Source organism: Hevea brasiliensis, chromosome 1, assembly GCF_030052815.1.
Source record: "Hevea brasiliensis isolate MT/VB/25A 57/8 chromosome 1, ASM3005281v1, whole genome shotgun sequence".
NCBI classification, from domain to species: Eukaryota; Viridiplantae; Streptophyta; class Magnoliopsida; order Malpighiales; family Euphorbiaceae; genus Hevea; species Hevea brasiliensis.
In genome coordinates this window covers 70,684,163-70,697,277 of record NC_079493.1, presented here as the reverse complement: position 1 = coordinate 70,697,277, position 13,115 = coordinate 70,684,163, and positions in this window count along the sequence as shown.

Below are 13,115 nucleotides of genomic sequence, written 5' to 3'. Positions count from 1 at the left end.
GGACAGATAGGCATTGAGTGATCTTAAAGCTGTGATGGACTTCTTGCTCAAAGCATTAGCAACTAATTTGCCTTCCCAGGATGATAATCTATCACACAATCATAGTCTTTTAGGAACTCAATCCATTGCCTCTGTCTAAGATTGAGCTCCTTCTGGGTTGGCAAATATTTTAGACTCTTGTGGTCTGTATAGATGTAGCATTTTTCACCATATAAATAATGCCTCCATATCTTCAGTGCGAAGATAATTGCTGCTAACTCCAGGTCATGAGTAGGGTAGTTTTGTTCATGTGGCCTTAACTGCCTAGAGGCATAGGCGACCACTTTCCCCTCTTACATCAATACACACCATAGCCCATTATGTGAGGCATCACTGTAGACCATAAAGTCTTTTCCCGACACTGGCTGTGTTAACACTGGTACTTCTGTCAACATAGCCTTCAGCCTCTCAAAACTGGCTTGGCACTTGTTGTTCCAACCAAATTTCACATTCTAGTCCAACAACTTGGTTATTGGAGCAGCTATAAGAGAGAACCCCTTCACAAATCTTCTGTAATACCTAGTTAGCCCCAAGAAACTTCTGACCTCAGTTGTATTTCTGAGAGGCTTCCATTCCATCACTGCTTCTATCTTTTTAGGATCCACTCTAATCCCCTCTGCTGATACTATGTGTCCAAGGAAAGAGATCTCACTCTTCCAGAAGTCACACTTGGACAGCTTAGCATACAGCTTCTTTTCTCGCAGGGTTTGCAGAACAATCCTCAAATGTTCATCATGTTCTTCCATGGTCTTGGAATACACCAGAATATCATCAATAAAGATCACTACAAACCAATCTAAGTATGGATGGAAGATACGGTTCATAAGGTCCATAAATGCTGCTGGTGCATTTGTTAACCCAAACGGCAACACTAGAAATTCATAGTGCCCATACCGAGTTCTGAATGCAGCTTTTGACACATCTGCATCCTTTACCCTTAACTGATGATACCCTAATCTGAGATCAATTTTTTAAAATACACCGGCTTCCTTCAACTAATCAAACAGATCGTCAATTCTGGGCAATGGATATTTATTCCTCACAGTTACTTTGTTCAACAGCAGGTAATCAATACACAATCTCAAAGTTCCATCCTTCTTTTTCACAAATAGTACTGGAGCTCCCCATGGTGACACACTAGGGTGTATGAACCCCTTATCAAGCAACTCTTGCAACTGAGTTTTCAACTCCCTTAATTCAGTGGGTGCCATCCTATAAGGAGCAATAGAAATGGGTGTTGTACCTGGCATTACCTCAATAGCAAACTCGACTTTCCTTTCTGGTGGTAAACTAGGCAACTCTTCAGGAAACACATCTGGGAAATCTTTCACTGTGGGTATATCACATAGGTTCGGCTTAGCCTGCCTAGTATCAACCACATGTGCTAGGTAAGCTTCACAGCCTTTTCTCATCAATCTTCTTACAACTGTGGCTGAGATAACATTAGACAGGAAATCTGTCCTTTCACCCACAACAGTGATCTCATTACCCTCAGAAGTTCTCAGAGAAATCCTCTTCAATTTGCAATCAACTATTGCCTGATGACATGACAACCAGTCCATTCCCAAAATCACGTCAAACTCGTGGAAGGGCAATTCAATTAGGTCTGCCGAGAATTCATACCCCTGAATCCTCAACGGGCAAACTTTATACACTTTATTCACTACCACACTGTGGCCTAGTAGATTTGTGACCAGAATGTCTTGATCACTCTCCTCTACTGGAACTCCCCTCTTTATGGGCAGTTTGATGCAAATGTAGGAATGAGTGGATCCTGGATCCACCAATGCATGCACAAGAGTGTTGTAGAGGGAAAACATACCCCTGATAACATCCGGGGCATCTTGCTCCTCCTGAGCTTTAATGGCATAGGCCCTGGTACATAATCTAGTATCTAGCCTCTCAGCTGACTCGGATGCAGGCCTCAGTGATGGACCAGCTACCTTAGGTTTACCGAGCTTCCTACCCCTTTGTGGTGTAGGAGTAGGTATGTTAGTTTGTGTTGGAGCAACTGTAGTAGTCCTCTTCAGACAATTCTTGATCTGATGTTCTGTTGATCCACATCGTAAGCATGCACCTGTCACTTGCCAACAATCTCCCTTATGCAACTTATGATAGTACTAACGAGTAAGATGTCGGGCCGGTCCCTAAACACCGCCCCCGAGAGCGCCCATTGATGGTGTGGATGGCCTCTCCTAGGTGTGAACCGTGGTCCGGGCGCTGAGATCGACCACGACTCGACCCGTGGTGGTCTGAACTCGAGCAGAGGACCCTTACTCTTCTTCGGGAGCAGAAAATGTACCGACTAACTCGACCCCTCTTCTGCTATCAATCACTTTTATTTTGTTCATTGATTCTGAACCTTTCCACTTTTAATGAAGAATCAACTAATTTATCAAAATAAGTAATCTCTCGTGCTGTGATCATGACTTAGATGTTATCATTGAGCACTTCTTCAAACCGCTCGCACCTCTCTCGCCTCTGAGGGACTAGCTCCTCCCATATCACTCGCCTAACAAACTCACGCTCATACTCAATCACTGACAATAGTCTCTGTGTGAGACTGATAAATTCTCTTCTGCAATCTTCTAGATACACTTTGCTCACATATTTCTTCCTGAACTCTGTGAAGAAGAATTCCCAGGTGATTCATTCAGGTTGCACCTCACTGGTTACTGTGTCCCACCACTGCTATGCATCATCCTGAAGTAAGGACACAACACCCTCCAAGTTCTCGCGGGGTGCGCTTTAGGCTTTCAAAGACTGATGGTTCTATCCAACCAGTTTTCTGTGGCCAGGGGATCATCCTCCCTCTTCCCAAAGAAGTCCATGGCCCCATGCTTTCGCAGTTTCTCTAAATGAGATTTTTGTGGTGCTGGTGGAGGTTGTGGCTGTGGTTGTTGTGGTGGTATTGCCCCCATCATTTGTTGATAGAATTCGGTCATTTGCTGAAATAAAGCGAACTGAGGTTGGGCAAGTACCTCAGCTGCTGGTGGAGTAGATTCTTTCCTACCCCCAGATTCAGCCTTGGGTGGAGCACGACTCTCCACCTCTTCTTCAATCGCTTTGCAAGCAGGATCCATATCCTCTTTAAGATAAGAAAACAAACAGATCTACATCAGTATCACCTCAACACTTACAAATGCAATGCAATGGTATGCACTCTATCTAGCTTAGAAACGCCTAAACCGATGCTCTGATACCACTAAATGTGACACCCCTTACCCGTCTATAGTGTAGCCGAGCAAGTTATGCCATTCAGTATGCTGGAGCACCAATTTATGTTTCTATTTACAATTTATCCCTTTTTAATTAATTTATTTACAATTTTGATAAATCTAAATTTTCCACAAATTTTATAGGAAATCCGGCAGAGTGCCGACTGTAAATTAAAAAAACAGTTCTTCTGAACTTATTTAAAAACACTTCCAATATAATTTCCAAATCCAAACTCCATTATACACATTTCAAGTCAATCTCAAAAATCTCAATCTCAAATCACAATACTATTTTTAAAAATTTTCTGTTCACTTCATCACTTGAAGCATATTCATAAGTATTTCTCAACATTTCATTTATCAACAAATATTATGTAGAAAATTTCAATAGTATGAAATTTCATATATTTACATTAATACATAATTACAAGAGTTTATAGTTACAATCCAAACTAATACAAAATGCCAAAATACAAAATGGTCCCAAAATCCTATGTCCTACCATATGCACTGCAGATGTGAGGTGACTCGAGACTCTAGATGCAAATCCGAAGGCTCACCCAGTCTGATGTCTGTTGGGCTCACCAGCTAGGTCTCCAGTACCTGCGTATGGCAAAAGAGACACGTTAAGCAATTCTGCTTAGTGGTGATAATACAAAATAAAATAAAACGAATATGCAGAATGTCTGTTTACATTTTTTGGTAGACTTAACTTCTGATATTATTTACAGTATTATTCAATTAAAATTTAGTAAGATTTATTATAACTGCCCGAGTAACCCATACTAGTCGACTGGACTGGATAAATGGGTAAACTGGCACTGGGTACTAAGTACCTCGGACCATCACATCATCGGTCATATTGTGTCTTCCGGTGTGCAACAGAATAGCTAATAAGCTGTAATAATTGTCAGGGTTAAAACCCAAGTATATCAACTCAAATAACATAGCCAAAGGCTATTATGTCACAGAATGGCATGGGAAGCCATGAAACACAGAATGGCATGAAGCCATATGCAGTACTGCTAATAGAACCCTATTGGCATGCCAATCTATCCAAACCAATCCTGTTAGGTACACTAGGGCATTTTACACTTTTAAGTTTCACAATTTTTGGAATTTAAGTTTTAGTGTTACTATTCCATTCATTGGTCAACAAAAATGTTGACTTTTTCATAGGCAATAGGTACATTGGTTCTAATATCATCAACATACCACATTTTGCATTCAAAATTTGTTGGTATTGTTTGCCAATACCATTTCTAAGCTTAATGTTAGTTGGGCAGAATTTTCAGTTTTTACGCTTTGTATTTACTGTTCCATTGGTCAATTTTACAGTGGGAATTTGACAAACTGATCAACATGAAAGTTGTTCCTTATTTTGTCTAGTTGCATTTCCTTTTTTGAATCACTCCATTTGGAGTTTTGTAGCTTAAGTTATGGTAAAAAAACTACAACTGGCTGGATTGAAATTTTGTCCAGAATTTCTGGACTGACCAAATATATAGTGTAATGAACAGTGATTGCAACTCACCTTTTGAATATGTTCTGCTCATAATTTGGGTTAGGTTTCTTCATGAAAGTTGTTGGTCTATATCTCAGATTTTTTCTGGTAAAATTTCAGGTCAATTAGACCTTTCTACACTGATTTATGGCCAAATGACCAAATACTGTTCATTTGGTCATTTTGCCTAGGCAGATTGCAGATCACCCGGATTAGGGCAAGCTTTTGGTCCACTTGGTTTGGTTTTATGGGCATGGTTTCTTCACCAAAATTGTGCCATTATGTGTCTAGTTTCATGTCTAATTCGCCTCGCACCAATTGAACCTCTACAATTCAAGTTATGGCTTCCCAAACCTACTAGAATCATGTCCAATTCTGCAGGTCACCTAGAGCAGCCACACCAAACCCAAATCCCATCACTCAACACACTTCATTTTGGGTTTAAATAGAACGAAATGGTCACTAATTGACCATTAATACCTATTTTGATTATCACATGGTCAAAGTCCCATTTCTCCACCCGAAACTCTTACTCATACATTACCATTCATGCATTTTCATTGCATTTCTTCAATCCACTTACAAGATGCACATTAAGGGCAGCCATAATAACCTTTTAACTTCATTAAAATCATCACAAACAAACCGTAACCATGGCTACTAAAAATTTCTGGTTTACATACAAATGGTACTGCATCAATTTCCTTATCATTTGCACTCATTCATAAGTATTAAACATGAATTTAAAGTGAAATTTAAGTTTAAGTCACTAACCTCTTAGGGAGCTAATCCAAAGCTTGTAAGAACTCTTTCTCTTTAATTCTTTTTGCTCCCAAAAGCTTGAACAAGATGAAAGAGCAAGTTTTTGTGTTGACAATTAGGGTTTTTGGTGAAAGAAAGCTAAGGAAAATCAAGCTTGAAAAAACTTGTTCATGGTGGCCATGGAGGAATGGTTGACGTCAAGGAGAAGAAGAAGGAAGAGGTTCTGATTTCTTTTTTTTTCATTTTCAGCTCATTTAGTCTGTTTTGTATAAAGTTATGCCATGTGTCAAGACAAGATTGGTTGGGAGATTTTTAATGACATCATTATGATGTCATAAGTCCATTTTCCTTCATTTACTCTTTATTTCTTGTCTATTTAATTGCAATTAAATTTTTAACAATATTTATTCATATTTTATATTATATAAATTATTTATTTAACTGGATAAGTTGGCCAAAAATCATCTTTGAAGACGAATTGACTGAAATGCCCTCCGTTTGGCTTAACGGGTCAAAATTGTCTGTACCGATTGAAAAAATTTTCTAAGTATTTTCTTGGCATTCTAATGCCATAAGAACCTCAATGACCCTGCTGTGGAGTCCCAATAATTATTTTATAATTTTTCTCCCTGGTCTAGGGCTCCTAATTGCGAGAACCACAACTTCTCACTAGGTTACCCATCGCTAGGGCACCGTCTCTTTTAACTTGGTTGTATTTTATTTCTAAAATTTTTTCTAAATTTTTCTTATTAATATTTGAGTTAATTATGGTTTCTCATTTTAGTTTAAATATTTTTCCGGACATTCTAACTGTCCAGACTGAATTTGGTCACCGGAACAACAGACTATACGGACTAGCTAAAGTGAAGATGTTACACAAACCTTTATTTATCATCAGTAAAGGTAATAAAGTAATGAAAACTGCCTCTAGCCATTTCCTTAAATGGACCACATACATCACTATGTATTAGCTTCAAAATATTTTCAGCCCTTAGCCCTTATCCAATAAAGAGTGATCTAGTCATTTTGCCCTGAAGGCAAGATTCACAAGTTGGAGTAGGCTCAAAGCCCAATGAGAAAAGAATCCCCATTTTCTCCAGTTTTGCAATCCTATCTTCTGCAACATGACATAACCTTAAGTGCCAAATAGATTTTGAACTTGAGTTGATTTTCACCATGGCATTGCATTCATTTAGATCACTTACATTCATTTTGTGTTTGTCATTATTATCCAAATAATAAAGACCATCATTCATATAACCCAAACCAATATATTTATTTCCAAAATAAATATTGCAAACATCATCTGTGAACTGAAATTCATAGCCATTTCTAGTCAAACTAGATATAGAAATAATATTCTTAAAAGGATCAGGTACATATAAAATATTATCTAAACACAAGACATGTCCAGACATGTAAAAAGATTTAGATCCTATGGCTAAAGCTTTAACAGTTGAGCCATTGCCAATTCGGACTCTAACAACTCGACAACGCAAGCTGCTACTATTTGCTAGTTCCTGCATATCATAAGAAATATGAGAACTGGCACTAGTATCTAAAACCCAAGCTGTCGATGAACTATGAGTATCATCAGAATCTAAATAACAAGATATGGACACACCTTCTGAAGGTCTATCCTTTTTATCCTTCAGAGAAGCAAGATACTCTGGGCAGTTCCTCTTCCAGTGCCCATCCTTCTGGCAGTGGAAACACTTTCTTTTGACTCCATCAACTTTAGTCTCCCCTTTCTGTAAAGCTATTTTCTTGAAAGGACTAGGAATCTGAGGTTTCTTTTTCTTATTGCCCTTCTTCTTGTTAGACTTTCCAGCAGAAGAAGTTGTAATCAAAGCTACCTCTTTTCCTTTATTACTAGGCATATTCTTTTGGACAATAACCAGCATGTTGAGTAAACCAGTAAGGTGCATTCCTGTTTAGTCATATGGAAATTTATCACAAAATTCCCAAAAGACTCAGGAAGGGACTGAAGGATCAAATCCGTCTGTAGTTTAAAATCCATGTTAAAGTCAAGATGTTCCAGCTGCTCAATTAGCCGAATCATCTTGTGGACATGATCCCCAACATTTTGTCCCTTAAACATCCTCATGCGGAACAGCTACCTAGATATCTCATACCTAGCATTCCTACTGTGCTTACAATACAACTCTTGTAGGTGAAGGAGGATCTCACTCGCACTCTGCATGTTCTCATGCTGCTTCTGTAACTCATTACTCATGGAAGCAAGCATGTAACACTTAGCTCTCATATCATGCTCCTTCCACTTGTCCAAAGTTTCATGTTCCTCTTTTGGTGGCCTCTGGAGGCAAGGGACTAGGAACATTTGAGTCTATAACATATCCTATATGTTCAAGGTTCAGGACAAGTTTCAAATTTCTTAGCCAATCAGACAGATTAGGTCCTGTCAACCTATTGCGATCAAGTATGCTTGTAAGGATATTAGATGGTGGTGGTTGTTCGTGCTCATTATTATCAAAAATTAATCAGAAAATGACCAGATTAATTAGTAAATGTATCATGTAATTAACCAAAATGATTATGGTCTTTTAATCAAATTGGTCCTCCCACTAACTTAGCGAATCCTACACTTCCAAAGTAGAAAACAGAAATCCTAGTTGGATGGATTTCTAGTGGGTGATTGAATTCTTATAATTCTATTGATCATCATTAGGTACATCCATTATTTGAATTACAATAAACTACAAGTGAGCAACTCCTTACCCATCACATCTCATGTGAGGTTAAATCCTTTACCTAGGCCCTAATGCTCAAAATCTCAGAAACATCCATTATTGACTTACTTTGCATTAGTCAAGTTGATCCCATTGAGCCAGTAATTATGCAAATAATTTTTATGTCCTCAGGTACATCCAATATTGGCCACTAAACCATTTACATGTTTACAACATCTCATGCTTAACTATTATTCATAAGAAAATTTCTTAAATTAATTGCATCTTATGCAAGTATTTAAAATTTCTTAAAATAATTGCCTCAATGGAGGGCCCATGTTATAATTACTTTAATTATAGCATTTCTAACTTAATCATTTCTTTAGAAGATTTTATGGTCATCCTAATTACTATTAAGGTCTCAGTTTGCACATTATCCATTTAGCATGCATATATCATATACTTGTATACATTTACATATATCTCATGCATTCATGGATAAACAGTAAATATGGTATGATCATAGACTTTCTAAGGGATTCATTTCTGAGCCACCAAGAATTGAATCAAGGCATTCCTAGGTGCATTTCATTCATTCATTTTATAAGAGTTGCTGAAGGAGTACATAATCAACACTTGATCTTGAATTCCTCCCACTGGTCCCACCAATGCTCTTGACCTCCTTGTTCTTCTTGCAATCCAATTACATAGTAATCCTTGGCATACCAAAGCGAATTTACAAGAACTTAAATAAATGAAATTACAACCCAAAATTATTACAACCTTAATAATACATGCCCAAAACAAATTAAAATAAATTAATTAATTTACAATCCCAAAGAAACATGAAAGAAATAAATTCAATCACATTGGTCTTTTATAGTCCATGATCATCCATTATGCATATTACTATTTTACAATTAAATAAAACATACATACTTAAATTAAATTGAATATCTCATATTCAACTTAAAAATCCAGATTCGAATATGATTCAAACAAAATTAAAAATTCACATTTGAATCACATTCAAACAAATTTTAAAATTCAGATTTGAATCACATTCAAACAATTTTTAAAAAATCAGATTTGAATCACATTCAAACAATTTTTAAAAATTCAGACTTAAATATCATTCAAACAACTTTAAAAATTCAAATTTTAATATGATTCAAATAACATTAAAAATTCAGATTTGAATCACATTCAAACAATTTTTAAAATTCTGATTTGAATCAAAATTTAATTGTGTGATTAAAACTCTAATTAAATAATTTAATAAGACATAGGATGAGCTTTTAGATCATACAATAATTGCAAATTAAAAAGTCAAACCATGAGCACACCATGGGAGGAGCCAAACCATGTGCACCCATGGTGCACTACACCATACCGCCACCTTGTTCATTCCAACCAGCAATGAATTGATAAACTTTTAATCAAATCACACAATCAAATCTCATATTGAATAATCTAAATGGAAAATATAGTAGATCTGATAGCAATTAAAGGAGCGGAAGCATGAAAAAAACAAGTTTATATCATTGAATTCAAAAATTTTCACCTAGGGTCACATGCATCATGAAAGATTTATTTTTATTTATTTGATTTCAATGATAAACGATATATTAAAACTCTTTTAATATGTTTTTGGATCTGTATTTTCCACTTAAGATTTTAGAATTAATCAGATTAATTTTAGAACCATAGATTAGATCAAGAACTGTAACACCCCTAAGTTCGGTAGTGCGTTCTGCTGCTCCAGTGACCAGTGTTGTCCGGACAGCTAGGATGCCTAGAACCACACTTCAATGAGAGTGAGGAGACATAAAATAATGAAATAAAAGAAAAGAAAGTACAAGAAAAACAAAGGAAAAATGATTGCAAAGAAATGTGATCAAGTTAAACGAGCCGGGAAACCTAACGATGGGTGACCGCACTGGGAAGTCACGGCGTGGACCGTTGACTGGCCCTGGACTGCGGGGAACCCTGGAAAACATTTTTGGGACATAAATAGACCCTTGTTGAAGAATAAATATCATTAGAAATATCAAAGAAAAATTAAATAATTAGTACAAAGAAAAGTGAGAAATCGAAAAACAGACAAAACCCGGTAATACCGAAAAATCAGGAATGCCACCCGAACAGGGGCATTATGGTCATTTGACATCCCGAAGTGTCTTTTGACCTAAATGTCCATTAAAAATAAATAGTATTACACTTACAAAATAAAATGAAAAATTAAATTGGTGGTACCTAAAATAAATAGTGGAAATTATGGGTTAAATGTGGAATAAATGAATAATTACTTTATTATATGATTAAGTGACTAAGTGGACCACTAAGGGGATTAATTAAATACATAGTGGGACATGTGTACACTTAAAATGCAGCTGAATAAGTCATCTTCCTCATTTGCATTCAAATTGCCGAATTGAAGAGTGAAGGAAACTCCATAGCCATTTTTCATGCAAGCTTTCTTAAGTCTCCATTTTCAACTCCAACCTCTTAGTGTTCTTCATTAAACTTTGTCTACACATCACAAGGAAGATATTGATACTAATTTTGAGAAGTTTGATGAAGGTTTAGCAAGTTACAATTAAAGGTAAGTTTGCATTTTTGAGAATTTCTTTGTTAAAGTTTATGTTCATGTTATGGGTGTTAGTTTGGTGAAAGAAAATTTTGAGTTTGAAGGGTTATTGTTGTTTTCATTTTGGACAGCCATGAGTCACGATTTTTATTAGATATTTGTGCATATAATTGATGAGAAATGGTGTTGATCATGATGAATTAGTAACCTAGTGAATTATTTCATGTTTATGTGGTGATTTATGCACTTGGATGGGAAATTGTAAAATGGACGGCACTTTGATGTTGAAGAATGGTTTGTGGCAGCTTGGGGACACTTGAGTAATGGTATATATTGAAGGAAATGTATGCAGAATATTAACCTAGAAGGATTGATGATATGTATGTAGATTGATCTTGTAAAGTGTGTGTAAAATTTGTAATGGTTAGGTGTGTTTGTAATAGTACTTAGAAATTGTAATTGTGAATGATATTGGTGTGTTGAGGCTGATTGGAATCTGCCCAAAATAATGTTAATGTAAAGTAGAAAGTGCTTTTGGTAATGTACCAAAACTGATTTGGTAGGGTATGGAAGTAAACTTTGCAAGGTAAATATGTGTTTTGAATGGGGTGTGAAAAGCATATTGAGGGCAGTACACATTTTAGCCTATAACCTTAAATGTGTAACCTCAATTGGTATGAGACCAATTTGAGGTGAAACTAGGCACAAAATGTGCCAACTTTCATTGAGAAACCATGCCAAAATTCTGCTTGCAAGGTGACCTAAAAATGACCAATTCGGGTTAGGTGCAATTAGGACCTGAAAAATGACCAATTGGGCAGCAGTGAGTGTTTAGGCCATAACTCACTCAAACCAGGTCCAATTGACCTGAAATTTTAACCAAGAATAGTTAAGACCCATACCTACAAGTCTTATGAAGACACCAAAGCCCAGAAATGACCATAAGCAAGTCAAACAACTTGCACAAGTTCGGGTCCAAAAACTGGCCGAACCAGAATTGACCAATTTGACCTAAAATTGACCTAAAATGGTACCATTTGACCAGCAAGAGTGTAATGACCATAACTCGGTCTACTTAACTCAGATTGACCTGAAATTTTGCACCGCGGTCCATAAGACCTAAATCTACAAGTTTGTAGTTTCGACCGAGACCCAAAAACCGAGGGAACTAGATCGTCCGGTTAGGTCAAACCAGTGTCCCGGAATCCAGCAATTTGCATTAAAATGCACTAAGCAAGGAAATGACTTTGGTAAAACATACCAAACCTAAAACCCTATCAAATGTGACATATTAACGACACTAAAACCTAATTTACCTAAAACGCAACGAGGGTCGGTATATTAGGTGATTAAGTGAATAATTGAGTTCAGTGCATTATTTACCAAACACCATCGATAGAGACAGTTTAAATTAGTACTGAAACACTTCAAATTGTGTTTCTCAGTTACCAAAGACTCATGAAAAGGGAAGGAAACACTGAGTCGATCGTGGGGACAGTCATCGAGGTTTGTGCACAACAACTGCTTTCTTTTGAATTATTTTCAATGGAAATAAATATTGACTATTTGCATATCATTGTTTTAAATTGTGGAAATGTGTTTGGTGGACACTTATTGATTGAAAAACATTGTGAATGGTTTGAAATCGTGAAAATTGTTTGAATGGTATTTGATGGATACTTATTGATTGAAAAGCAATGTAAATGGTTTTGTGGAAATTGAAGTGAATTACGAATTGTGTTGCCATTTTGTGAATGAAATTATAACTTTGGAAATTTATTGGATTCTTACGGATCATTTGAATAAAATGTTTGGAATTGTTTTGACTCACAATTGGCATGACATCGATAATATGTTCCTCCTCCATTAATGGGGTGAGTGTGATTATTCCTCCTCTTTGACTTATTAGTGCAGGGTGAGTATGATTATGTTCCTCCCTCTTTGACTTCCCACCGAGGTGAGTATGGATGAGTTCTCATTATATAGCTAGCTTCCTCCCTCATTGATTTCGATTATTGGGGTGAGCATGTCTTGTCGTGGTGTACAACACGGCATATATGGAAAAATTGTGTCATGGCCTAAATTGTGTTATAGATTGGCAACACTGTATTCTTCAGTTATTTGATCGAATTGTGTTATTATGTATTGTGAGATTGTGAAATTGATTTAAACTCTTATTGACATATACTGTCTATTGAATTCAACCATGATCTGACTTATTGAAAATTATTGTGATATTAACAAATGGAGTTTAAATTCTTGTTGACATTTATTGTCTTGAATTTAACTATGGTTTTAAGTATCCACTATTG